Source organism: Rhipicephalus microplus, unplaced genomic scaffold (assembly GCF_043290135.1).
Source record: "Rhipicephalus microplus isolate Deutch F79 unplaced genomic scaffold, USDA_Rmic scaffold_297, whole genome shotgun sequence".
Taxonomy (NCBI): domain Eukaryota; kingdom Metazoa; phylum Arthropoda; class Arachnida; order Ixodida; family Ixodidae; genus Rhipicephalus; species Rhipicephalus microplus.
This window is the reverse complement of record NW_027464866.1, coordinates 48,110-69,493: the sequence shown is the minus strand read 5'-3', so window position 1 is coordinate 69,493 and position 21,384 is coordinate 48,110. Positions and strand designations below refer to the sequence as shown.

Here is a 21,384-nt window from a genome sequence, read left to right as displayed (position 1 = left end):
GAGGCAGTCGTGCTGCTCTCTCACCACCGTCAGAACTTTTCTCAAAAGCCATCAGCGTAAAGAAAAAAAGAGACACACCGCCCTCGGGAGGGCTCGAACCTCCAACCATTCGGTTAACAGCCGAACGCGCTAGCTTATTGCGCCACGGAGGCAGCCGTGCTGCTCTCTCACCACCGTCAGAACTTTTCTCAAAAGCTATCAGCGCAAAGAAAAAAAAGCGACACACCGCCCCCAGGAGGGCTCGACCCTTTTTTTCTCCAAAGCTATCAGCGCAAAGAGGAAAAAGCGACACACCACCCTCGGGAGGGCTCGAACCTCTAAACTTTCGGTTAACAGCCGAACGCGCTAGCCAATTGCGCCACGGAGGCAGCCGTGCTGCTCTCTCACCACCGTCAGAACTTTTCTCAAAAGCTATCAGCGCAAAGAAAAAAAAAGCGACACACCGCCCCCAGGAGGGCTCGAACCTCTTTTTCTCCAAAGCTATCAGCGCAAAGAGAAAAAAGCGACACACCACCCTCGGGAGGGCTCGAACCTCTAAACTTTCGGTTAACAGCCGAACGCGCTAGCCAATTGCGCCACGGAGGCAGTCGTGCTGCTCTCTCACCACCGTCAGAACTTTTCTCAAAAGCTATCAGCGTAAAGAAAAAAAGAGACACACCGCCCTCGGGAGGGCTCGAACCTCCAACCATTCGGTTAACAGCCGAACGCGCTAGCTTATTGCGCCACGGAGGCAGCCGTGCTGCTCTTTCACCACCGTCAGAACTTTTTTCAAAACTATCAGCGCAAAGAAAAAAAAAGCGACACACCGCCCCCAGGAGGGCTCGAACCTCTTTTTCTCCAAAGCTATCAGCGCAAAGAGAAAAAAGCGACACACCACCCTCGGGAGGGCTCGAACCTCTAAACTTTCGGTTAACAGCCGAACGCGCTAGCCAATTGCGCCACGGAGGCAGTCGTGCTGCTCTTTCACCACCGTCAGAACTTTTCTCAAAAGCTATCAGCGTAAAGAAAAAAAGGGACACACCGCCCCCAGGAGGGCTCGAACCTCCAACCTTTCGGTTAACAGCCGAATGCGCTAGCCGATGGCGCCACGGAGGCAGTCGTGCTGCTCTCTCCCCACCGTCAGAAGTTTTCCCAAAAGCTATCAGCGTAAAGAAAAAAAGAGACACACCGCCCTCGGGAGGGCTCGAACCTCCAACCTTTCGGTTAACAGCTGAACGCGCTAGCCGATTGCGCCACGGAGGCAGTCGTGCTGCTCTCTCACCACCGTCAGAACTTTTCTCAAAAGCTATCAGCGCAAAGAAAAAAAAAGCGACACACCGCCCCCAGGAGGGCTCGAACCTCTAAACTTTCGGTTAACAGCCGAACGCGCTAGCCGATTGCGCCACGGAGGCAGTCGTGCTGCTCTTTCACGACCGTCAGAACATTCCTCCAAAGCTATCAGCGCAAAGAAAAAAATGCGACACACTGCCCCCGGGAGGGCTCGAACCTCCAACCTTTCGGTTAAGAGCCGAACTCGTTACCGATTGCGCCGCGGAGGCAGCCGCGCTGCACTCTCACGACCGCCAAAACATTCCTCCAAAGCTATGAGCGCAAAGATAAAAATGCGACACACCGCCTTCGGGAGGGCTCGAACTTCCAACCTTTCGGTTAAGAGCCGAACACGTTAGCCGATTGCGCCGCGGAGGCAGTCGTGCTGCACTCTCACGACCATCAGAACATTCCTCCAAAGCTATCAGCGCAAAGATAAAAATGCGACACACCGCCCTCGGGAGGGCTCGAACTTCCAACCTTTCGGTTAAGAGCCGAACTCGTTACCGATTGCGCCGCGGAGGCAGCCACGCTGCACTCTCACTACCGTCAGAACATTCCTCCAAAGCTATGAGCGCAAAGATAAAAATGCGACACACCGCCCCCAGGGAGGCCTCGAACGTCCAACCTTTCGGTTTAGAGCCGAACTCGTTACCGATTGCGCCGCGGAGGCAGTCGTGCTGCACTCTCCCGACCGTCCGCACATGCCTCCAAAGCTATGAGCGCAAAGATAAAAATGCGTCACACCGTCCTCGGGAGGGCTCGAACTTCCAACCTTTTGGTTGAGAGCCGAACTCGTTAGCCAATTGCGCTGCGGAGGGTGTCGTGCTGCACTGTCACGACCGTCAGAACATTCCTCCAAAGCTATCAGCGCAAAGAAAAAAATGCGACACACCTCTACTGGGAGGGCTCGAACCTCCAACCTTTCGGTTAAGAGACGAACTCGTTACCGATTGCGCCGCGCAGGCAGCCGCGCTGCACTCTCACGTCCGTCAAAACATTCCTCCAAAGCTATGAGCGCAAAGATAAAAATGCGACACACCACCCTCGGGAAGGCTCGAACTTCCAACCTTTCGGTTAAGAGCCGAACTCGTTAGCCGATTGCGCCGCGCAGGCAGTCGTGGTGCACTCTCACGACCGTCAGAACATTCCTCCAAAGCTATCAGCGCAAAGATAAAAATGCGACACACCGCCTTCGGGAGGGCTCGAACTTCCAACCTTTCGGTTAAGAGCCGAACTCGTTAGCCGATTGCGCTGCGGACGGTGTTGTGCTGCACTCTCACGACCGTCAGAACATTCCTCCAAAGCTATCAGCGCAAAGAAAAAAATGCGACACACCGCCACTGGGAGGGCTCGAACCTCCAACCTTTCGGTTAAGAGCCGAACTCGTTAGCCGAATACGCCGCGGAGGAAGTTGTGCTGCACTCTCACGACCGTCAAAACATTCCTCCAAAGCTATGAGCGCAAAGATAAAAATGCGACACACCGCCCCCGGGAGGCCTCGAACGTCCAACCTTTCGGTTAACAGCCGAACGTGCTAGCCGATTGCGCCACGGAGGCAGTCGTGCTGATCTCTCACCACCGTCAGAACTTTTCTTAAAAGCTATCAGCGTAAAAAAAGCGACACACCGCCCCCTGGAGGGCTAGAACCTCTTTTTCTCCAAAGCTATCAGCGCAAAGAGAAAAAAGTGACACACCGCCCCCGGGAGGGCTTGAACCTCCAACCTTTCGGTTAACAAGCGAACGCGCTAGCCGATGGCACCACGGAGGCAGTCGTGCTGCTCTCTCACCACCGTCAGAACTTTTCTCAAAAGCTATCAGCGCAAAGAAAAAAAAAGCGACACACCGCCCCCAGGAGGGCTCGAACCTCTTTTTCTCCAAAGCTATCAGCGCAAAGAGAAAAAAGCGACACACCACCCTCGGGAGGGCTCGAACCTCTAAACTTTCGGTTAACAGCCGAACGCGCTAGCCAATTGCGCCACGGAGGCAGCCGTGCTGCTCTCTCACCACCGTCAGAACTTTTCTCAAAAGCTATCAGCGCAAAGAAAAAAAAGCGACACACCGCCCCCTGGAGGGCTCGAACCTCTTTTTCTCCAAAGCTATCAGCGCAAAGAGAAAAAAGCGACACACCACCCTCGGGAGGGCTCGAACCTCTAAACTTTCGGTTAACAGCCGAACGCGCTAGCCAATTGCGCCACGGAGGCAGTCGTGCTGCTCTTTCACCACCGTCAGAACTTTTCTCAAAAGCTATCAGCGTAAAGAAAAAAAGAGACACACCGCCCTCTGGAGGGCTCGAACCTCCAACCATTCGGTTAACAGCCGACCGCGCTAGCTTATTGCGCCACGGAGGCAGCCGTGCTGCTCTTTCACCACCGTCAGAACTTTTCTCAAAACTATCAGCGCAAAGAAAAAAAAGCGACACACCGCCCCCAGGAGGGCTCGAACCTCTTTTTCTCCAAAGCTATCAGCGCAAAGAGAAAAAAGCGTCACACCACCCTCGGGAGGGCTCGAACCTCTAAACTTTCGGTTAACAGCCGAACGCGCTAGCCAATTGCGCCATGGAGGCAGTCGTGCTGCTCTCTCACCACCGTCAGAACTTTTCTCAAAAGCTATCAGCGTAAAGAAAAAAAGCAACACATCGCCCCCGGGAGGGCTCGAACCTTCAACCTTTCGGTTAACAGCCGAACGCGCTAGCCGATAGCGCCACGGATGCAGTCGTGCTGCTCTCTCACCACCGTCAGAACTTTTCTCAAAAGCTATCAGCGTAAAAAAAAAAGCGACACACCGCCCCCAGGAGGGCTCGAACCTCTTTTTCTCCAAAGCTATCAGCGCAAAGAGAAAAAAGCGACACACCGGCCCGGAATGCTCGAACCTCTAAACTTTCGGTTAACAGCCGAACGCGCTAGCCGAATGCGCCACGGAGGCAGTCGTGCTGCTCTTTCACCACCGTCAGAACTTTTCTCAAAAGCTATCAGCGTAAAGAAAAAAAGCGACACACCGCCCCCAGGAGGGCTCGAACCTCCAACCTTTCGGTTAACAGCCGAATGCGCTAGCCGATGGCGCCACGGAGGCAGTCGTGCTGCTCTCTCCCCACCGTCAGAAGTTTTCCCAAAAGCTATCAGCGTAAAGAAAAAAAGAGACACACCGCCCTCGGGAGGGCTCGAACCTCCAACCTTTCGGTTAACAGCCGAACGCGCTAGCCGATTGCGCCACGGAGGCAGTCGTGCTGCTCTCTCACCACCGTCAGAACTTTTCTCAAAAGCTATCAGCGCAAAGAAAAAAAAGCGACACACCGCCCACAGGAGGGCTCGAACCTCTAAACTTTCGGTTAACAGCCGAACGCGCTAGCCGATTGCGCCACGGAGGCAGTCGTGCTGCTCTTTCACGACCGTCAGAACATTCCTCCAAAGCTATCAGCGCAAAGAAAAAAATGCGACACACCGCCCCCGGGAGGGCTCGAACCTCCAACCTTTCGGTTAAGAGCCGAACTCGTTACCGATTGCGCCGCGGAGGCAGCCGCGCTGCACTCTCACGACCGCCAAAACATTCCTCCAAAGCTATGAGCGCAAAGATAAAAATGCGACACACCGCCTTCGGGAGGGCTCGAACTTCCAACCTTTCGGTTAAGAGCCGAACTCGTTACCGATTGCGCCGCGGAGGCAGCCACGCTGCACTCTCACTACCGTCAAAACATTCCTCCAAAGCTATGAGCGCAAAGATAAAAATGCGACACACCGCCCCCAGGGAGGCCTCGAACGTCCAACCTTTCGGTTTAGAGCCGAACTCGTTACCGATTGCGCCGCGGAGGCAGTCGTGCTGCACTCTCCCGACCGTCCGCACATGCCTCCAAAGCTATGAGCGCAAAGATAAAAATGCGTCACACCGTCCTCGGGAGGGCTCGAACTTCCAACCTTTTGGTTGAGAGCCGAACTCGTTAGCCAATTGCGCTGCGGAGGGTGTCGTGCTGCACTGTCACGACCGTCAGAACATTCCTCCAAAGCTATCAGCGCAAAGAAAAAAATGCGACACACCTCTACTGGGAGGGCTCGAACCTCCAACCTTTCGGTTAAGAGACGAACTCGTTACCGATTGCGCCGCGGAGGCAGCCGCGCTGCACTCTCACGACCGTCAAAACATTCCTCCAAAGCTATGAACGCAAAGATAAAAATTCGAAACACCGCCCTCGGGAGGGCTCGAACTTCCAACCTTTTGGTTAAGAGCCGAACTCGTTAGCCAATTGCGCTGCGGAGGGTGTCGTGCTGCACTGTCACGACCGTCAGAACATTCCTCCAAAGCTATCAGCGCAAAGAAAAAAATGCGACACACCGACCCCGGGAGGCCTCGAACGTCCAAACTTTCAGTTAAGAGCCGAACTAGTTACCAATTGCGCCACAGAGGCAGTCGTGCTGCACTCTCACGACCGTCAGAACATTCCTCCAAAGCTACCAGCGCAAAGAAAAAATGCGACACACCGCCCCCGGGAGTGCTCGAGCCTCCAACCTTTCGGTTAAGAGCCGAACTCGTTAGCCGATTGCGCCGCGGAGGCAGTCGTGCTGCACTCTCACGATCGTCAGAACATTCCTCCAAAGCCATCAGCGCAAAGAGAAAAAAGCAACAGACACCGCCCCCGGGAGGGCTCGAACCTCCAACCTTTCGGTTAAGAGCCGAACTCGTTCCCGATTGCGCTGCGGAGGCAGCCGCGCTGCACTTTCACGACCGTCAAAACATTCCTCCAAAGCTATGAGCGCAAAGATAAAAATGCGACCACCGCCCCCGGGAGGCCTCGAACCTCCAACCTTTCAGTTAAGAGCCGAACTCGTTACCGATTGCGCCGCGGAGGCAGCCGCGCTGCGCTCTCACGACCGTCAAAAATTTCCTCCAAAGCTATGAGCGCGAAGATAAAAATGCGACACACCGCCCTCGGGAGGGCTCGAACTTCCAACCTTTTGGTTAAGAGCCGAACTCGTTAGCCAATTGCGCTGCGGAGGGTGTCGTGCTGCACTGTCACGACCGTCAGAACATTCCTCCAAAGCTATCAGCGCAAAGAAAAAAATGCGACACACCTCTACTAGGAGGGCTCGAACCTCCAACCTTTCGGTTAAGAGACGAACTCGTTACCGATTGCGCCGCGGAGGCAGCCGCGCTGCACTCTCACGACCGTCAAAACATTCCTCCAAAGCTATGAACGCAAAGATAAAAATTCGACACACCGCCCCCGGGAGGCCTCGAACCTCCAACCTTTCGGTTAAGAGCCGAACTCGTTACTGATTGCGCCGCGCAGGCAGCCGCGCTGCACTCTCACGTCCGTCAAAACATTCCTCCAAAGCTATGAGCGCAAAGATAAAAATGCGACACACCACCCTCGGGAGGGCTCGAACTTCCAACCTTTCGGTTAAGAGCCGAACTCGTTAGCCGATTGCGCCGCGCAGGCAGTCGTGCTGCACTCTCACGACCGTCAGAACATTCCTCCAAAGCTATCAGCGCAAAGATAAAAATGCGACACACCGCCTTCGGGAGGGCTCGAACTTCCAACCTTTCGGTTAAGAGCCGAACTCGTTAGCCGATTGCGCTGCGGACGGTGTCGTGCTGCACTCTCACGACCGTCAAAACATTCCTCCAAAGCTATCAGCGCAAAGAAAAAAATGCGACACACCGCCACAGGGAGGGCTCGAACCTCCAACCTTTCGGTTAAGAGCCGAACTCGTTAGCCGAATACGCCGCGGAGGAAGTTGTGCTGCACTCTCACGACCGTCAAAACATTCCTCCAAAGCTATGAGCGCAAAGATAAAAATGCGACACACCGCCCCCGGGAGGCCTCGAACGTCCAACCTTTCGGTTAACAGCCGAACGCGCTAGCCGATTGCGCCACGGAGGCAGTCATGCTGATCTCTCACCACCGTCAGAACTTTTCTTAAAAGCTATCAGCGTAAAAAAAGCGACACACCGCCCTCAGGAGGGCTCGAACCTCTTTTTCTCCAAAGCAATCAGCGCAAAGAGAAAAAAGCGACACACCGCCCCGGAATGCTCGAACCTCTAAACTTTCGGTTAGCAGCTGAACGCGCTAGCCGAATGCGCCACGGAGGCAGTCGTGCTGCTCTTTCACCACCGTCAGAACTTTTCTCAAAAGCTATCAGCGTAAAGAAAAAAAGCGACACACCGCCCCCAGGAGGGCTCGAACCTCCAACCTTTCGGTTAACAGCCGAATGCGCTAGCCGATGGCGCCACGGAGGCAGTCGTGCTGCTCTCTCACCACCGTCAGAAGTTTTCCCAAAAGCTATCGGCGTAAAGAAAAAAAGAGACACACCGCCCTCGGGAGGGCTCGAACCTCCAACCTTTCGGTTAACAGCCGAACGCGCTAGCCGATTGCGCCACGGAGGCAGTCGTGCTGCTCTCTCACCACCGTCAGAACTTTTCTCAAAAGCTATCACCGCAAAGAAAAAAAAGCGACACACCGCCCCCAGGAGGGCTCGAACCTCTAAACTTTCGGTTAACAGCCGAACGCGCTAGCCGATTGCGCCACGGAGGCAGTCGTGCTGCTCTTTCACGACCGTCAGAACATTCCTCCAAAGCTATCAGCGCAAAGAAAAAAATGCGACACACCGCCCCCGGGAGGGCTCGAACCTCCAACCTTTCGGTTAAGAGCCGAACTCGTTAGCCGAATACGCCGCGGAGGAAGTTGTGCTGCACTCTCACGACCGTCAAAACATTCCTCCAAAGCTATGAGCGCAAAGATAAAAATGCGACACACCGCCCCCGGGAGGCCTCGAACGTCCAACCTTTCGGTTAACAGCCGAACGCGCTAGCCGATTGCGCCACGGAGGCAGTCATGCTGATCTCTCACCACCGTCAGAACTTTTCTTAAAAGCTATCAGCGTAAAAAAAGCGACACACCGCCCTCAGGAGGGCTCGAACCTCTTTTTCTCCAAAGCAATCAGCGCAAAGAGAAAAAAGCGACACACCGCCCCGGAATGCTCGAACCTCTAAACTTTCGGTTAGCAGCTGAACGCGCTAGCCGAATGCGCCACGGAGGCAGTCGTGCTGCTCTTTCACCACCGTCAGAACTTTTCTCAAAAGCTATCAGCGTAAAGAAAAAAAGCGACACACCGCCCCCAGGAGGGCTCGAACCTCCAACCTTTCGGTTAACAGCCGAATGCGCTAGCCGATGGCGCCACGGAGGCAGTCGTGCTGCTCTCTCACCACCGTCAGAAGTTTTCCCAAAAGCTATCGGCGTAAAGAAAAAAAGAGACACACCGCCCTCGGGAGGGCTCGAACCTCCAACCTTTCGGTTAACAGCCGAACGCGCTAGCCGATTGCGCCACGGAGGCAGTCGTGCTGCTCTCTCACCACCGTCAGAACTTTTCTCAAAAGCTATCACCGCAAAGAAAAAAAAGCGACACACCGCCCCCTGGAGGGCTCGAACCTCTTTTTCTCCAAAGCTATCAGCGCAAAGAGAAAAAAGCGACACACCACCCTCGGGAGGGCTCGAACCTCTAAACTTTCGGTTAACAGCCGAACGCGCTAGCCAATTGCGCCACGGAGGCAGTCGTGCTGCTCTCTCACCACCGTCAGAACTTTTCTCAAAAGCTATCAGCGTAAAGAAAAAAAGAGACACACCGCCCTCTGGAGGGCTCGAACCTCCAACCATTCGGTTAACAGCCGACCGCGCTAGCTTATTGCGCCACGGAGGCAGCCGTGCTGCTCTTTCACCACCGTCAGAACTTTTTTCAAAACTATCAGCGCAAAGAAAAAAAAAGCGACACACCGCCCCCAGGAGGGCTCGAACCTCTTTTTCTCCAAAGCTATCAGCGCAAAGAGAAAAAAGCGACACACCACCCTCGGGAGGGCTCGAACCTCTAAACTTTCGGTTAACAGCCGAACGCGCTAGCCAATTGCGCCACGGAGGCAGTCGTGCTGCTCTTTCACCACCGTCAGAACTTTTCTCAAAAGCTATCAGCGTAAAGAAAAAAAGGGACACACCGCCCCCAGGAGGGCTCGAACCTCCAACCTTTCGGTTAACAGCCGAATGCGCTAGCCGATGGCGCCACGGAGGCAGTCGTGCTGCTCTCTCCCCACCGTCAGAAGTTTTCCCAAAAGCTATCAGCGTAAAGAAAAAAAGAGACACACCGCCCTCGGGAGGGCTCGAACCTCCAACCTTTCGGTTAACAGCTGAACGCGCTAGCCGATTGCGCCACGGAGGCAGTCGTGCTGCTCTCTCACCACCGTCAGAACTTTTCTCAAAAGCTATCAGCGCAAAGAAAAAAAAAGCGACACACCGCCCCCAGGAGGGCTCGAACCTCTAAACTTTCGGTTAACAGCCGAACGCGCTAGCCGATTGCGCCACGGAGGCAGTCGTGCTGCTCTTTCACGACCGTCAGAACATTCCTCCAAAGCTATCAGCGCAAAGAAAAAAATGCGACACACTGCCCCCGGGAGGGCTCGAACCTCCAACCTTTCGGTTAAGAGCCGAACTCGTTACCGATTGCGCCGCGGAGGCAGCCGCGCTGCACTCTCACGACCGCCAAAACATTCCTCCAAAGCTATGAGCGCAAAGATAAAAATGCGACACACCGCCTTCGGGAGGGCTCGAACTTCCAACCTTTCGGTTAAGAGCCGAACACGTTAGCCGATTGCGCCGCGGAGGCAGTCGTGCTGCACTCTCACGACCATCAGAACATTCCTCCAAAGCTATCAGCGCAAAGATAAAAATGCGACACACCGCCCTCGGGAGGGCTCGAACTTCCAACCTTTCGGTTAAGAGCCGAACTCGTTACCGATTGCGCCGCGGAGGCAGCCACGCTGCACTCTCACTACCGTCAGAACATTCCTCCAAAGCTATGAGCGCAAAGATAAAAATGCGACACACCGCCCCCAGGGAGGCCTCGAACGTCCAACCTTTCGGTTTAGAGCCGAACTCGTTACCGATTGCGCCGCGGAGGCAGTCGTGCTGCACTCTCCCGACCGTCCGCACATGCCTCCAAAGCTATGAGCGCAAAGATAAAAATGCGTCACACCGTCCTCGGGAGGGCTCGAACTTCCAACCTTTTGGTTGAGAGCCGAACTCGTTAGCCAATTGCGCTGCGGAGGGTGTCGTGCTGCACTGTCACGACCGTCAGAACATTCCTCCAAAGCTATCAGCGCAAAGAAAAAAATGCGACACACCTCTACTGGGAGGGCTCGAACCTCCAACCTTTCGGTTAAGAGACGAACTCGTTACCGATTGCGCCGCGCAGGCAGCCGCGCTGCACTCTCACGTCCGTCAAAACATTCCTCCAAAGCTATGAGCGCAAAGATAAAAATGCGACACACCACCCTCGGGAAGGCTCGAACTTCCAACCTTTCGGTTAAGAGCCGAACTCGTTAGCCGATTGCGCCGCGCAGGCAGTCGTGGTGCACTCTCACGACCGTCAGAACATTCCTCCAAAGCTATCAGCGCAAAGATAAAAATGCGACACACCGCCTTCGGGAGGGCTCGAACTTCCAACCTTTCGGTTAAGAGCCGAACTCGTTAGCCGATTGCGCTGCGGACGGTGTTGTGCTGCACTCTCACGACCGTCAGAACATTCCTCCAAAGCTATCAGCGCAAAGAAAAAAATGCGACACACCGCCACTGGGAGGGCTCGAACCTCCAACCTTTCGGTTAAGAGCCGAACTCGTTAGCCGAATACGCCGCGGAGGAAGTTGTGCTGCACTCTCACGACCGTCAAAACATTCCTCCAAAGCTATGAGCGCAAAGATAAAAATGCGACACACCGCCCCCGGGAGGCCTCGAACGTCCAACCTTTCGGTTAACAGCCGAACGTGCTAGCCGATTGCGCCACGGAGGCAGTCGTGCTGATCTCTCACCACCGTCAGAACTTTTCTTAAAAGCTATCAGCGTAAAAAAAGCGACACACCGCCCCCTGGAGGGCTAGAACCTCTTTTTCTCCAAAGCTATCAGCGCAAAGAGAAAAAAGTGACACACCGCCCCCGGGAGGGCTTGAACCTCCAACCTTTCGGTTAACAAGCGAACGCGCTAGCCGATGGCACCACGGAGGCAGTCGTGCTGCTCTCTCACCACCGTCAGAACTTTTCTCAAAAGCTATCAGCGCAAAGAAAAAAAAAGCGACACACCGCCCCCAGGAGGGCTCGAACCTCTTTTTCTCCAAAGCTATCAGCGCAAAGAGAAAAAAGCGACACACCACCCTCGGGAGGGCTCGAACCTCTAAACTTTCGGTTAACAGCCGAACGCGCTAGCCAATTGCGCCACGGAGGCAGCCGTGCTGCTCTCTCACCACCGTCAGAACTTTTCTCAAAAGCTATCAGCGCAAAGAAAAAAAAGCGACACACCGCCCCCTGGAGGGCTCGAACCTCTTTTTCTCCAAAGCTATCAGCGCAAAGAGAAAAAAGCGACACACCACCCTCGGGAGGGCTCGAACCTCTAAACTTTCGGTTAACAGCCGAACGCGCTAGCCAATTGCGCCACGGAGGCAGCCGTGCTGCTCTCTCACCACCGTCAGAACTTTTCTCAAAAGCTATCAGCGCAAAGAAAAAAAAGCGACACACCGCCCCCTGGAGGGCTCGAACCTCTTTTTCTCCAAAGCTATCAGCGCAAAGAGAAAAAAGCGACACACCACCCTCGGGAGGGCTCGAACCTCTAAACTTTCGGTTAACAGCCGAACGCGCTAGCCAATTGCGCCACGGAGGCAGTCGTGCTGCTCTCTCACCACCGTCAGAACTTTTCTCAAAAGCTATCAGCGTAAAGAAAAAAAGAGACACACCGCCCTCTGGAGGGCTCGAACCTCCAACCATTCGGTTAACAGCCGACCGCGCTAGCTTATTGCGCCACGGAGGCAGCCGTGCTGCTCTTTCACCACCGTCAGAACTTTTCTCAAAACTATCAGCGCAAAGAAAAAAAAAGCGACACACCGCCCCCAGGAGGGCTCGAACCTCTTTTTCTCCAAAGCTATCAGCGCAAAGAGAAAAAAGCGTCACACCACCCTCGGGAGGGCTCGAACCTCTAAACTTTCGGTTAACAGCCGAACGCGCTAGCCAATTGCGCCATGGAGGCAGTCGTGCTGCTCTCTCACCACCGTCAGAACTTTTCTCAAAAGCTATCAGCGTAAAGAAAAAAAGCAACACATCGCCCCCGGGAGGGCTCGAACCTTCAACCTTTCGGTTAACAGCCGAACGCGCTAGCCGATAGCGCCACGGATGCAGTCGTGCTGCTCTCTCACCACCGTCAGAACTTTTCTCAAAAGCTATCAGCGTAAAAAAAAAAGCGACACACCGCCCCCAGGAGGGCTCGAACCTCTTTTTCTCCAAAGCTATCAGCGCAAAGAGAAAAAAGCGACACACCGGCCCGGAATGCTCGAACCTCTAAACTTTCGGTTAACAGCCGAACGCGCTAGCCGAATGCGCCACGGAGGCAGTCGTGCTGCTCTTTCACCACCGTCAGAACTTTTCTCAAAAGCTATCAGCGTAAAGAAAAAAAGCGACACACCGCCCCCAGGAGGGCTCGAACCTCCAACCTTTCGGTTAACAGCCGAATGCGCTAGCCGATGGCGCCACGGAGGCAGTCGTGCTGCTCTCTCCCCACCGTCAGAAGTTTTCCCAAAAGCTATCAGCGTAAAGAAAAAAAGAGACACACCGCCCTCGGGAGGGCTCGAACCTCTAAACTTTCGGTTAACAGCCGAACGCGCTAGCCAATTGCGCCACGGAGGCAGTCGTGCTGCTCTCTCACCACCGTCAGAACTTTTCTCAAAAGCTATCAGCGTAAAGAAAAAAAGAGACACACCGCCCTCTGGAGGGCTCGAACCTCCAACCATTCGGTTAACAGCCGACCGCGCTAGCTTATTGCGCCACGGAGGCAGCCGTGCTGCTCTTTCACCACCGTCAGAACTTTTCTCAAAACTATCAGCGCAAAGAAAAAAAAAGCGACACACCGCCCCCAGGAGGGCTCGAACCTCTTTTTCTCCAAAGCTATCAGCGCAAAGAGAAAAAAGCGTCACACCACCCTCGGGAGGGCTCGAACCTCTAAACTTTCGGTTAACAGCCGAACGCGCTAGCCAATTGCGCCATGGAGGCAGTCGTGCTGCTCTCTCACCACCGTCAGAACTTTTCTCAAAAGCTATCAGCGTAAAGAAAAAAAGCAACACATCGCCCCCGGGAGGGCTCGAACCTTCAACCTTTCGGTTAACAGCCGAACGCGCTAGCCGATAGCGCCACGGATGCAGTCGTGCTGCTCTCTCACCACCGTCAGAACTTTTCTCAAAAGCTATCAGCGTAAAAAAAAAAGCGACACACCGCCCCCAGGAGGGCTCGAACCTCTTTTTCTCCAAAGCTATCAGCGCAAAGAGAAAAAAGCGACACACCGGCCCGGAATGCTCGAACCTCTAAACTTTCGGTTAACAGCCGAACGCGCTAGCCGAATGCGCCACGGAGGCAGTCGTGCTGCTCTTTCACCACCGTCAGAACTTTTCTCAAAAGCTATCAGCGTAAAGAAAAAAAGCGACACACCGCCCCCAGGAGGGCTCGAACCTCCAACCTTTCGGTTAACAGCCGAATGCGCTAGCCGATGGCGCCACGGAGGCAGTCGTGCTGCTCTCTCCCCACCGTCAGAAGTTTTCCCAAAAGCTATCAGCGTAAAGAAAAAAAGAGACACACCGCCCTCGGGAGGGCTCGAACCTCCAACCTTTCGGTTAACAGCCGAACGCGCTAGCCGATTGCGCCACGGAGGCAGTCGTGCTGCTCTCTCACCACCGTCAGAACTTTTCTCAAAAGCTATCAGCGCAAAGAAAAAAAAGCGACACACCGCCCACAGGAGGGCTCGAACCTCTAAACTTTCGGTTAACAGCCGAACGCGCTAGCCGATTGCGCCACGGAGGCAGTCGTGCTGCTCTTTCACGACCGTCAGAACATTCCTCCAAAGCTATCAGCGCAAAGAAAAAAATGCGACACACCGCCCCCGGGAGGGCTCGAACCTCCAACCTTTCGGTTAAGAGCCGAACTCGTTACCGATTGCGCCGCGGAGGCAGCCGCGCTGCACTCTCACGACCGCCAAAACATTCCTCCAAAGCTATGAGCGCAAAGATAAAAATGCGACACACCGCCTTCGGGAGGGCTCGAACTTCCAACCTTTCGGTTAAGAGCCGAACTCGTTACCGATTGCGCCGCGGAGGCAGCCGCGCTGCACTCTCACGACCGTCAAAACATTCCTCCAAAGCTATGAACGCAAAGATAAAAATTCGACACACCGCCCCCGGGAGGCCTCGAACCTCCAACCTTTCGGTTAAGAGCCGAACTCGTTACTGATTGCGCCGCGCAGGCAGCCGCGCTGCACTCTCACGTCCGTCAAAACATTCCTCCAAAGCTATGAGCGCAAAGATAAAAATGCGACACACCACCCTCGGGAGGGCTCGAACTTCCAACCTTTCGGTTAAGAGCCGAACTCGTTAGCCGATTGCGCCGCGCAGGCAGTCGTGCTGCACTCTCACGACCGTCAGAACATTCCTCCAAAGCTATCAGCGCAAAGATAAAAATGCGACACACCGCCTTCGGGAGGGCTCGAACTTCCAACCTTTCGGTTAAGAGCCGAACTCGTTAGCCGATTGCGCTGCGGACGGTGTCGTGCTGCACTCTCACGACCGTCAAAACATTCCTCCAAAGCTATCAGCGCAAAGAAAAAAATGCGACACACCGCCACAGGGAGGGCTCGAACCTCCAACCTTTCGGTTAAGAGCCGAACTCGTTAGCCGAATACGCCGCGGAGGAAGTTGTGCTGCACTCTCACGACCGTCAAAACATTCCTCCAAAGCTATGAGCGCAAAGATAAAAATGCGACACACCGCCCCCGGGAGGCCTCGAACGTCCAACCTTTCGGTTAACAGCCGAACGCGCTAGCCGATTGCGCCACGGAGGCAGTCATGCTGATCTCTCACCACCGTCAGAACTTTTCTTAAAAGCTATCAGCGTAAAAAAAGCGACACACCGCCCTCAGGAGGGCTCGAACCTCTTTTTCTCCAAAGCAATCAGCGCAAAGAGAAAAAAGCGACACACCGCCCCGGAATGCTCGAACCTCTAAACTTTCGGTTAGCAGCTGAACGCGCTAGCCGAATGCGCCACGGAGGCAGTCGTGCTGCTCTTTCACCACCGTCAGAACTTTTCTCAAAAGCTATCAGCGTAAAGAAAAAAAGCGACACACCGCCCCCAGGAGGGCTCGAACCTCCAACCTTTCGGTTAACAGCCGAATGCGCTAGCCGATGGCGCCACGGAGGCAGTCGTGCTGCTCTCTCACCACCGTCAGAAGTTTTCCCAAAAGCTATCGGCGTAAAGAAAAAAAGAGACACACCGCCCTCGGGAGGGCTCGAACCTCCAACCTTTCGGTTAACAGCCGAACGCGCTAGCCGATTGCGCCACGGAGGCAGTCGTGCTGCTCTCTCACCACCGTCAGAACTTTTCTCAAAAGCTATCACCGCAAAGAAAAAAAAGCGACACACCGCCCCCAGGAGGGCTCGAACCTCTAAACTTTCGGTTAACAGCCGAACGCGCTAGCCGATTGCGCCACGGAGGCAGTCGTGCTGCTCTTTCACGACCGTCAGAACATTCCTCCAAAGCTATCAGCGCAAAGAAAAAAATGCGACACACCGCCCCCGGGAGGGCTCGAACCTCCAACCTTTCGGTTAAGAGCCGAACTCGTTACCGATTGCGCCGCGGAGGCAGCCGCGCTGCACTCTCACGACCGCCAAAACATTCCTCCAAAGCTATGAACGCAAAGATAAAAATGCGACACACCGCCTTCGGGAGGGCTCGAACTTCCAACCTTTCGGTTAAGAGCCGAACACGTTAGCCGATTGCGCCGCGGAGGCAGTCGTGCTGCACTCTCACGACCATCAGAACATTCCTCCAAAGCTATCAGCGCAAAGATAAAAATGCGACACACCGCCCTCGGGAGGGCTCGAACTTCCAACCTTTCGGTTAAGAGCCGAACTCGTTACCGATTGCGCCGCGGAGGCAGCCACGCTGCACTCTCACTACCGTCAAAACATTCCTCCAAAGCTATGAGCGCAAAGATAAAAATGCGACACACCGCCCCCAGGGAGGCCTCAAACGTCCAACCTTTCGGTTTAGAGCCGAACTCGTTACCGATTGCGCCGCGGAGGCAGTCGTGCTGCACTCTCCCGACCGTCCGCACATGCCTCCAAAGCTATGAGCGCGAAGATAAAAATGCGACAAACCGCCCTCGGGAGGGCTCGAACTTCCAACCTTTTGGTTAAGAGCCGAACTCGTTAGCCAATTGCGCTGCGGAGGGTGTCGTGCTGCACTGTCACGACCGTCAGAACATTCCTCCAAAGCTATCAGCGCAAAGAAAAAAATGCGACACACCTCTACTGGGAGGACTCGAACCTCCAACCTTTCGGTTAAGAGACGAACTCGTTACCGATTGCGCCGCGGAGGCAGCCGCGCTGCACTCTCACGACCGTCAAAACATTCCTCCAAAGCTATGAACGCAAAGATAAAAATTCGAAACACCGCCCTCGGGAGGGCTCGAACTTCCAACCTTTTGGTTAAGAGCCGAACTCGTTAGCCAATTGCGCTGCGGAGGGTGTCGTGCTGCACTGTCACGACCGTCAGAACATTCCTCCAAAGCTATCAGCGCAAAGAAAAAAATGCGACACACCGACCCCGGGAGGCCTCGAACGTACAAACTTTCGGTTAAGAGCCGAACTAGTTACCAATTGCGCCGCGGAGGCAGTCGTGCTGCACTCTCACGACCGTCAGAACATTCCTCCAAAGCTATCAGCGCAAAGATAAAAATGCGACACACCGCCTTCGGGAGGGCTCGAACTTCCAACCTTTCGGTTAAGAGCCGAACTCGTTAGCCGATTGCGCTGCGGACGGTGTCGTGCTGCACTCTCACGACCGTCAGAACATTCCTCCAAAGCTATGAGCGCAAAGATAAAAATGCGACACACCGCCCCCGGGAGGCCTCGAACGTCCAACCTTTCGGTTAACAGCCGAACGCGCTAGCCGATTGCGCCACGGAAGCAGTCATGCTGCTCTTTTACCACCGTCAGAACTTTTCTCAAAAGCTATCAGCGTAAAGAAAAAAAGCGACACACCGCCCCCGGGAGGGCTCGAACCTCCAACCTTTCGGTTAACAGCCGAACGCGCTAGCCGATTGCGCCAAGGAGGCAGTCGTGCTGATCTCTCACCACCGTCAAAACTTTTCTCAAAAGCTATCATCGTAAAGAAAAAAAGCGACACACCGCCCCATGGAGGGCTCGAACCTCCAACCTTTCGGTTAACAGCCGAACGCGCTAGCCGATTGCGCCACGGAGGCAGTCGTGCTGCTCTCTCACCACCGTCAGAACAATCCTCCAAAGCTATCAGCGCAAAGAAAAAAATGCGACACACCGCCCCCAGGAGGGCTCGAACCTCCAACCTTTCGGTTAAGAGCCGAACTCGTTAGCCGATTGCACCGCGGAGGCAGTCATACTGCACTCTCACGACCGTCAGAACATTCCTCCAAAGCTATCAACGCAAAGAAAAGAGACCACTACAGCGCCCCCAGGAAGGCTCGAACCTGCAACCTTTCGGTTAACAGCCGAACGCGCTAGCTAATTGCGCCACGGAGGCAGTCGTGCTCCTCTTTCACCACCGTCAGAACTTTTCTAGAAAGCCATCAGCGTTAAGAAAAAAAAGCGACACACCGCCCCCGGGAGGTCTCGAACTTCCAACATTTCCGCTAACAGCCGAACGCACTAGCCGATTGCGCAACGGAGGCAGTCGTGCTGATCTCTCACCACCGTGAAAACTTTTCTCAAAAGTTATCAGCGGAAAGAAAAAAAAAGCGACACACCGCCCCCTGGAGGGCTCGAACCTCCAACCTTTCCGTTAGGAGCCGAACTCGTTAGCCGATTCCGCCACGGAGGCAGTCGTGCTGCACTCTCACGACCGTCAGAATATTCCTCCAAAGCTATCAGTGCAAAGAAAAAAATGCGACACACCGCCCCCGGGAGGGCTCGAACCTCCAACCTTTCAGTTAAGAGCCGAACTCGTTACCGATTGCGCCGCGGAGGCAGCCGCGCTGCACTCTCACGACCGCCAAAACATTCCTCCAAAGCTATGAGCGCAAAGATAAAAATGCGACACACCGCCCTCGGGAGGGCTCGAACTTCCAACCTTTCGGTTAAGAGCCGAACACGTTAGCCGATTGCGCCGCAGAGGCAGTCGTGCTGCACTCTCACGACCGTCAGAACATTCCTCCAAAGCTATCAGTGCAAAGATAAAAATGCGACACACCGCCCTCGGGAGGGCTCGAACTTCCAACCTTTCGGTTAAGAGCCGAACTCATTACCGATTGCGCCGCGGAGGCAGCCACGCTGCACTCTCACGACCGTCAAAACATTCCTCCAAAGCTATGAACGCAAAGATAAAAATGCGACACACCGCCCCCGGGAGGCCTCGAACCTCCAACCTTTCGGTTAAGAGCCGAATTCGTTACCGATTGCGCCGCGCAGGCAGCCGCGCTGCACTCTCACGTCCGTCAAAACATTCCTCCAAAGCTATGAGCGCAAACATAAAAATGCGACACACCACCCTCGGGAGGGCTCGAACTTCCAACCTTTCGGTTAAGAGCCGAACTCGTTAGCCGATTGCGCCGCGCAGGCAGTCGTGCTGCACTCTCACGACCGTCAGAACATTCCTCCAAAGCTATCAGCGCAAAGATAAAAATGCGACACACCGCCTTCGGGAGGGCTCGAACTTCCAACCTTTCGGTTAAGAGCCGAACTCGTTACCGATTGCGCCGCGGAGGCAGCCGCGCTGCACTCTCAAGACCGTCAAAACATTCCTCCAGAGCTATGAGCGCAAAGATAAAAATGCGACACACCGCCCCCGGGAGGCCTCGAACCTCCAACCTTTCAGTTAAGAGCCGAACTCGTTACCGATTGCGCCGCGGAGGCAGCCGCGCTGCGCTCTCACGACCGTCCAAAATTTCCTCCAAAGCTATGAGCGCGAAGATAAAAATGCGACACACCGCCCTCGGGAGTGCTCGAACTTCGAAGCTTTCGGTTAAGAGCCGAACTCGTTAGCCGATTGCGCTGCGGAGGGTGTCGTGCTGCACTCTCACGACCGTCAGAACATTCCTCCAAAGCTATGAGCGCAAAGATAAAAATGCGACACACCACCCTCGGGAGGGCTCGAACTTCCAACCTTTCGGTTAAGAGCCGAACTCGTTAGCCGATTGCGCCGCGCAGGCAGTCGTGCTGCACTCTCACGACCGTCAGAACATTCCTCCAAAGCTATCAGCGCAAAGATAAAAATGCGACACACCGCCTTCGGGAGGGCTCGAACTTCCAACCTTTCGGTTAAGAGCCGAACTCGTTACCGATTGTGCCGCGGAGGCAGCCGCGCTGCACTCTCAAGACCGTCAAAACATTCCTCCAGAGCTATGAGCGCGAAGATAAAAATGCGACACACCGCCCTCGGGAGTGCTCGAACTTCCAACCTTTCGGTTAAGAGCCGAACTCGTTAGCCGTTTGCGCTGCGGACGGTGTCGTGCTCCACTCTCACGACCGTCAGAACATTCCTCCAAAGCTATCAGCGCAAAGAGAAAAAAGCGACACACCACCCTCGGGAGGGCTCGAACCTCTAAACTTTCGGTTAACAGCCGAACGCGCTAGCCAATTGCGCCACGGAGGCAGTCGTGCTGCTCTCTCACCACCGTCAGAACTTTTCTCAAAAGCTATCAGCGTAAAGAAAAAAAGCAACACATCGCCCCTGGGAGGGCTGGAACCTTCAACCTTTCGGTTAACAGCCGAACGCGCTAGCCGATAGCGCCACGGATGCAGTCGTGCTGCTCTCTCACCACCGTCAGAACTTTTCTCAAAAGCTATGAGCGTAAAGAAAAAAAAGCGACACACCGCCCCCAGGAGGGCTCGAACCTCTTTTTCTCCAAAGCTATCAGCGGAAAGAAAAAAAAGCGACACACCGCCCCCGGGAGGGCTCGAACCTCCAACCTTTCGGTTAACAGCCGAACGCGCTAGCCGATTGCGCCACGGAGGCAGTCGTGCTGCTCTCTCACCACCGTCAAAACTTTTCTCAAAAGCTATCAGCGGAAAGAAAAAAAAGCGACACACTGCCCCCAGGAGGGCTCGAACCTCTTTTTCTCCAAAGCAATCAGCGCAAAGAGAAAAAAGCGACACACCGCCCCGGGAGGGCTCGAACCTCTAAACTTTCGGTTAACAGCCGAACGCGCAAGCCGAATGCGCCACGGAGGCAGTCGTGCTGCTCTTTCACCACCATCAGAACTTTTCTCAAAAGCTATCGGCGTAAAGAAAAAAAGCGACACACCGCCCCCAGGAGGGCTCGAACCTCCAACCTTTCGGTTAACAGCCGAATGCGCTAGCCGATGGCGCCACGGAGGCAGTCGTGCTGCTCTCTCACCACCGTCAGAAGTTTTCCCAAAAGCTATCAGCGTAAAGAAAAAAAGAGACACACCGCCCTCGGGAGGGCTCGAACCTCCAACCTTTCGGTTAACAGCCGAACGCGCTAGCCGATTGCGCCACGGAGGCAGTCGTGCTGCTCTCTCACCACCGTCAGAACTTTTCTCAAAAGCTATCAGCACAAAGAAAAAAAAGCGACACACCGCCCCCAGGAGGGCTCGAACCTCTAAACTTTCGGTTAACAGCCGAACGCGCTAGCCGATTGCGCCACGGAGGCAGTCGTGCTGCTCTTTCACGACCGTCAGAACATTCCTCCAAAGCTATCAGCGCAAAGAAAAAAATGCGACACACCGCCCCCGGGAGGGCTCGAACCTCCAACCTTTCGGTTAAGAGCCGAACTCGTTACCGATTGCGCCGTGGCGGCAGCCGCGCTGCACTCTCACGACCGCCAAAACATTCCTCCAAAGCTATGAGCGCAAAGATAAAAATGCGACACACCGCCTTCGGGAGGGCTCGAACTTCCAACCTTTCGGTTAAGAGCCGAACACGTTAGCCGATTGCGCCGCGGAGGCAGTCGTGCTGCACTCTCACGACCATCAGAACATTCCTCCAAAGCTATCAGCGCAAAGATAAAAATGCGACACACCGCCCT

At 54.7% G+C, this 21,384-nt stretch overlaps 47 non-coding genes across 47 annotated transcripts; all 47 read right to left on the bottom strand.

Moving 5' to 3' along the window:
- Positions 1 to 78: 78 nt before the first annotated feature.
- Positions 79 to 152, bottom strand: TRNAN-GUU (transfer RNA asparagine (anticodon GUU)). Its single transcript has one exon. It is a non-coding gene; the product is annotated as a tRNA-Asn (tRNA).
- Positions 153 to 294: 142 nt separating this feature from the next.
- Positions 295 to 368, bottom strand: TRNAN-GUU (transfer RNA asparagine (anticodon GUU)). The gene has a single exon. It is a non-coding gene; the product is annotated as a tRNA-Asn (tRNA).
- A 143-nt stretch (positions 369 to 511) lies between these two features.
- On the bottom strand, positions 512 to 585 carry TRNAN-GUU (transfer RNA asparagine (anticodon GUU)). Its single transcript has one exon. It is a non-coding gene; the product is annotated as a tRNA-Asn (tRNA).
- Positions 586 to 658: 73 nt separating this feature from the next.
- On the bottom strand, positions 659 to 732 carry TRNAN-GUU (transfer RNA asparagine (anticodon GUU)). Its single transcript has one exon. It is a non-coding gene; the product is annotated as a tRNA-Asn (tRNA).
- A 142-nt stretch (positions 733 to 874) lies between these two features.
- Positions 875 to 948, bottom strand: TRNAN-GUU (transfer RNA asparagine (anticodon GUU)). The gene has a single exon. It is a non-coding gene; the product is annotated as a tRNA-Asn (tRNA).
- Positions 949 to 1,021: 73 nt separating this feature from the next.
- TRNAN-GUU (transfer RNA asparagine (anticodon GUU)) lies at positions 1,022 to 1,095 on the bottom strand. Its single transcript has one exon. It is a non-coding gene; the product is annotated as a tRNA-Asn (tRNA).
- Positions 1,096 to 1,168: 73 nt separating this feature from the next.
- Positions 1,169 to 1,242, bottom strand: TRNAN-GUU (transfer RNA asparagine (anticodon GUU)). Its single transcript has one exon. It is a non-coding gene; the product is annotated as a tRNA-Asn (tRNA).
- Positions 1,243 to 1,317: 75 nt separating this feature from the next.
- TRNAN-GUU (transfer RNA asparagine (anticodon GUU)) lies at positions 1,318 to 1,391 on the bottom strand. The gene has a single exon. It is a non-coding gene; the product is annotated as a tRNA-Asn (tRNA).
- Positions 1,392 to 1,465: 74 nt separating this feature from the next.
- TRNAK-CUU (transfer RNA lysine (anticodon CUU)) lies at positions 1,466 to 1,538 on the bottom strand. Its single transcript has one exon. It is a non-coding gene; the product is annotated as a tRNA-Lys (tRNA).
- Positions 1,539 to 3,222: 1,684 nt separating this feature from the next.
- TRNAN-GUU (transfer RNA asparagine (anticodon GUU)) lies at positions 3,223 to 3,296 on the bottom strand. Its single transcript has one exon. It is a non-coding gene; the product is annotated as a tRNA-Asn (tRNA).
- A 142-nt stretch (positions 3,297 to 3,438) lies between these two features.
- Positions 3,439 to 3,512, bottom strand: TRNAN-GUU (transfer RNA asparagine (anticodon GUU)). Its single transcript has one exon. It is a non-coding gene; the product is annotated as a tRNA-Asn (tRNA).
- A 794-nt stretch (positions 3,513 to 4,306) lies between these two features.
- TRNAN-GUU (transfer RNA asparagine (anticodon GUU)) lies at positions 4,307 to 4,380 on the bottom strand. Its single transcript has one exon. It is a non-coding gene; the product is annotated as a tRNA-Asn (tRNA).
- A 73-nt stretch (positions 4,381 to 4,453) lies between these two features.
- On the bottom strand, positions 4,454 to 4,527 carry TRNAN-GUU (transfer RNA asparagine (anticodon GUU)). Its single transcript has one exon. It is a non-coding gene; the product is annotated as a tRNA-Asn (tRNA).
- Positions 4,528 to 4,749: 222 nt separating this feature from the next.
- On the bottom strand, positions 4,750 to 4,822 carry TRNAK-CUU (transfer RNA lysine (anticodon CUU)). Its single transcript has one exon. It is a non-coding gene; the product is annotated as a tRNA-Lys (tRNA).
- Positions 4,823 to 5,930: 1,108 nt separating this feature from the next.
- TRNAK-CUU (transfer RNA lysine (anticodon CUU)) lies at positions 5,931 to 6,003 on the bottom strand. Its single transcript has one exon. It is a non-coding gene; the product is annotated as a tRNA-Lys (tRNA).
- A 1,106-nt stretch (positions 6,004 to 7,109) lies between these two features.
- On the bottom strand, positions 7,110 to 7,183 carry TRNAN-GUU (transfer RNA asparagine (anticodon GUU)). The gene has a single exon. It is a non-coding gene; the product is annotated as a tRNA-Asn (tRNA).
- Positions 7,184 to 7,465: 282 nt separating this feature from the next.
- On the bottom strand, positions 7,466 to 7,539 carry TRNAN-GUU (transfer RNA asparagine (anticodon GUU)). The gene has a single exon. It is a non-coding gene; the product is annotated as a tRNA-Asn (tRNA).
- A 73-nt stretch (positions 7,540 to 7,612) lies between these two features.
- On the bottom strand, positions 7,613 to 7,686 carry TRNAN-GUU (transfer RNA asparagine (anticodon GUU)). Its single transcript has one exon. It is a non-coding gene; the product is annotated as a tRNA-Asn (tRNA).
- A 74-nt stretch (positions 7,687 to 7,760) lies between these two features.
- TRNAN-GUU (transfer RNA asparagine (anticodon GUU)) lies at positions 7,761 to 7,834 on the bottom strand. The gene has a single exon. It is a non-coding gene; the product is annotated as a tRNA-Asn (tRNA).
- Positions 7,835 to 8,056: 222 nt separating this feature from the next.
- TRNAN-GUU (transfer RNA asparagine (anticodon GUU)) lies at positions 8,057 to 8,130 on the bottom strand. The gene has a single exon. It is a non-coding gene; the product is annotated as a tRNA-Asn (tRNA).
- A 282-nt stretch (positions 8,131 to 8,412) lies between these two features.
- TRNAN-GUU (transfer RNA asparagine (anticodon GUU)) lies at positions 8,413 to 8,486 on the bottom strand. The gene has a single exon. It is a non-coding gene; the product is annotated as a tRNA-Asn (tRNA).
- Positions 8,487 to 8,559: 73 nt separating this feature from the next.
- TRNAN-GUU (transfer RNA asparagine (anticodon GUU)) lies at positions 8,560 to 8,633 on the bottom strand. Its single transcript has one exon. It is a non-coding gene; the product is annotated as a tRNA-Asn (tRNA).
- Positions 8,634 to 8,775: 142 nt separating this feature from the next.
- TRNAN-GUU (transfer RNA asparagine (anticodon GUU)) lies at positions 8,776 to 8,849 on the bottom strand. The gene has a single exon. It is a non-coding gene; the product is annotated as a tRNA-Asn (tRNA).
- A 289-nt stretch (positions 8,850 to 9,138) lies between these two features.
- TRNAN-GUU (transfer RNA asparagine (anticodon GUU)) lies at positions 9,139 to 9,212 on the bottom strand. Its single transcript has one exon. It is a non-coding gene; the product is annotated as a tRNA-Asn (tRNA).
- Positions 9,213 to 9,285: 73 nt separating this feature from the next.
- Positions 9,286 to 9,359, bottom strand: TRNAN-GUU (transfer RNA asparagine (anticodon GUU)). The gene has a single exon. It is a non-coding gene; the product is annotated as a tRNA-Asn (tRNA).
- A 73-nt stretch (positions 9,360 to 9,432) lies between these two features.
- Positions 9,433 to 9,506, bottom strand: TRNAN-GUU (transfer RNA asparagine (anticodon GUU)). The gene has a single exon. It is a non-coding gene; the product is annotated as a tRNA-Asn (tRNA).
- A 75-nt stretch (positions 9,507 to 9,581) lies between these two features.
- Positions 9,582 to 9,655, bottom strand: TRNAN-GUU (transfer RNA asparagine (anticodon GUU)). The gene has a single exon. It is a non-coding gene; the product is annotated as a tRNA-Asn (tRNA).
- Positions 9,656 to 9,729: 74 nt separating this feature from the next.
- On the bottom strand, positions 9,730 to 9,802 carry TRNAK-CUU (transfer RNA lysine (anticodon CUU)). The gene has a single exon. It is a non-coding gene; the product is annotated as a tRNA-Lys (tRNA).
- Positions 9,803 to 11,486: 1,684 nt separating this feature from the next.
- TRNAN-GUU (transfer RNA asparagine (anticodon GUU)) lies at positions 11,487 to 11,560 on the bottom strand. Its single transcript has one exon. It is a non-coding gene; the product is annotated as a tRNA-Asn (tRNA).
- A 1,227-nt stretch (positions 11,561 to 12,787) lies between these two features.
- Positions 12,788 to 12,861, bottom strand: TRNAN-GUU (transfer RNA asparagine (anticodon GUU)). The gene has a single exon. It is a non-coding gene; the product is annotated as a tRNA-Asn (tRNA).
- Positions 12,862 to 12,934: 73 nt separating this feature from the next.
- On the bottom strand, positions 12,935 to 13,008 carry TRNAN-GUU (transfer RNA asparagine (anticodon GUU)). The gene has a single exon. It is a non-coding gene; the product is annotated as a tRNA-Asn (tRNA).
- A 795-nt stretch (positions 13,009 to 13,803) lies between these two features.
- On the bottom strand, positions 13,804 to 13,877 carry TRNAN-GUU (transfer RNA asparagine (anticodon GUU)). Its single transcript has one exon. It is a non-coding gene; the product is annotated as a tRNA-Asn (tRNA).
- A 73-nt stretch (positions 13,878 to 13,950) lies between these two features.
- Positions 13,951 to 14,024, bottom strand: TRNAN-GUU (transfer RNA asparagine (anticodon GUU)). The gene has a single exon. It is a non-coding gene; the product is annotated as a tRNA-Asn (tRNA).
- A 222-nt stretch (positions 14,025 to 14,246) lies between these two features.
- TRNAK-CUU (transfer RNA lysine (anticodon CUU)) lies at positions 14,247 to 14,319 on the bottom strand. Its single transcript has one exon. It is a non-coding gene; the product is annotated as a tRNA-Lys (tRNA).
- Positions 14,320 to 15,131: 812 nt separating this feature from the next.
- On the bottom strand, positions 15,132 to 15,205 carry TRNAN-GUU (transfer RNA asparagine (anticodon GUU)). Its single transcript has one exon. It is a non-coding gene; the product is annotated as a tRNA-Asn (tRNA).
- A 282-nt stretch (positions 15,206 to 15,487) lies between these two features.
- TRNAN-GUU (transfer RNA asparagine (anticodon GUU)) lies at positions 15,488 to 15,561 on the bottom strand. Its single transcript has one exon. It is a non-coding gene; the product is annotated as a tRNA-Asn (tRNA).
- A 73-nt stretch (positions 15,562 to 15,634) lies between these two features.
- Positions 15,635 to 15,708, bottom strand: TRNAN-GUU (transfer RNA asparagine (anticodon GUU)). Its single transcript has one exon. It is a non-coding gene; the product is annotated as a tRNA-Asn (tRNA).
- A 74-nt stretch (positions 15,709 to 15,782) lies between these two features.
- TRNAN-GUU (transfer RNA asparagine (anticodon GUU)) lies at positions 15,783 to 15,856 on the bottom strand. The gene has a single exon. It is a non-coding gene; the product is annotated as a tRNA-Asn (tRNA).
- A 74-nt stretch (positions 15,857 to 15,930) lies between these two features.
- Positions 15,931 to 16,003, bottom strand: TRNAK-CUU (transfer RNA lysine (anticodon CUU)). The gene has a single exon. It is a non-coding gene; the product is annotated as a tRNA-Lys (tRNA).
- A 1,255-nt stretch (positions 16,004 to 17,258) lies between these two features.
- TRNAN-GUU (transfer RNA asparagine (anticodon GUU)) lies at positions 17,259 to 17,332 on the bottom strand. Its single transcript has one exon. It is a non-coding gene; the product is annotated as a tRNA-Asn (tRNA).
- Positions 17,333 to 17,405: 73 nt separating this feature from the next.
- Positions 17,406 to 17,479, bottom strand: TRNAN-GUU (transfer RNA asparagine (anticodon GUU)). Its single transcript has one exon. It is a non-coding gene; the product is annotated as a tRNA-Asn (tRNA).
- Positions 17,480 to 17,552: 73 nt separating this feature from the next.
- TRNAN-GUU (transfer RNA asparagine (anticodon GUU)) lies at positions 17,553 to 17,626 on the bottom strand. The gene has a single exon. It is a non-coding gene; the product is annotated as a tRNA-Asn (tRNA).
- A 667-nt stretch (positions 17,627 to 18,293) lies between these two features.
- Positions 18,294 to 18,366, bottom strand: TRNAK-CUU (transfer RNA lysine (anticodon CUU)). Its single transcript has one exon. It is a non-coding gene; the product is annotated as a tRNA-Lys (tRNA).
- A 1,912-nt stretch (positions 18,367 to 20,278) lies between these two features.
- TRNAN-GUU (transfer RNA asparagine (anticodon GUU)) lies at positions 20,279 to 20,352 on the bottom strand. Its single transcript has one exon. It is a non-coding gene; the product is annotated as a tRNA-Asn (tRNA).
- A 288-nt stretch (positions 20,353 to 20,640) lies between these two features.
- On the bottom strand, positions 20,641 to 20,714 carry TRNAN-GUU (transfer RNA asparagine (anticodon GUU)). The gene has a single exon. It is a non-coding gene; the product is annotated as a tRNA-Asn (tRNA).
- Positions 20,715 to 20,787: 73 nt separating this feature from the next.
- Positions 20,788 to 20,861, bottom strand: TRNAN-GUU (transfer RNA asparagine (anticodon GUU)). Its single transcript has one exon. It is a non-coding gene; the product is annotated as a tRNA-Asn (tRNA).
- A 74-nt stretch (positions 20,862 to 20,935) lies between these two features.
- Positions 20,936 to 21,009, bottom strand: TRNAN-GUU (transfer RNA asparagine (anticodon GUU)). The gene has a single exon. It is a non-coding gene; the product is annotated as a tRNA-Asn (tRNA).
- Positions 21,010 to 21,384: the final 375 nt, after the last annotated feature.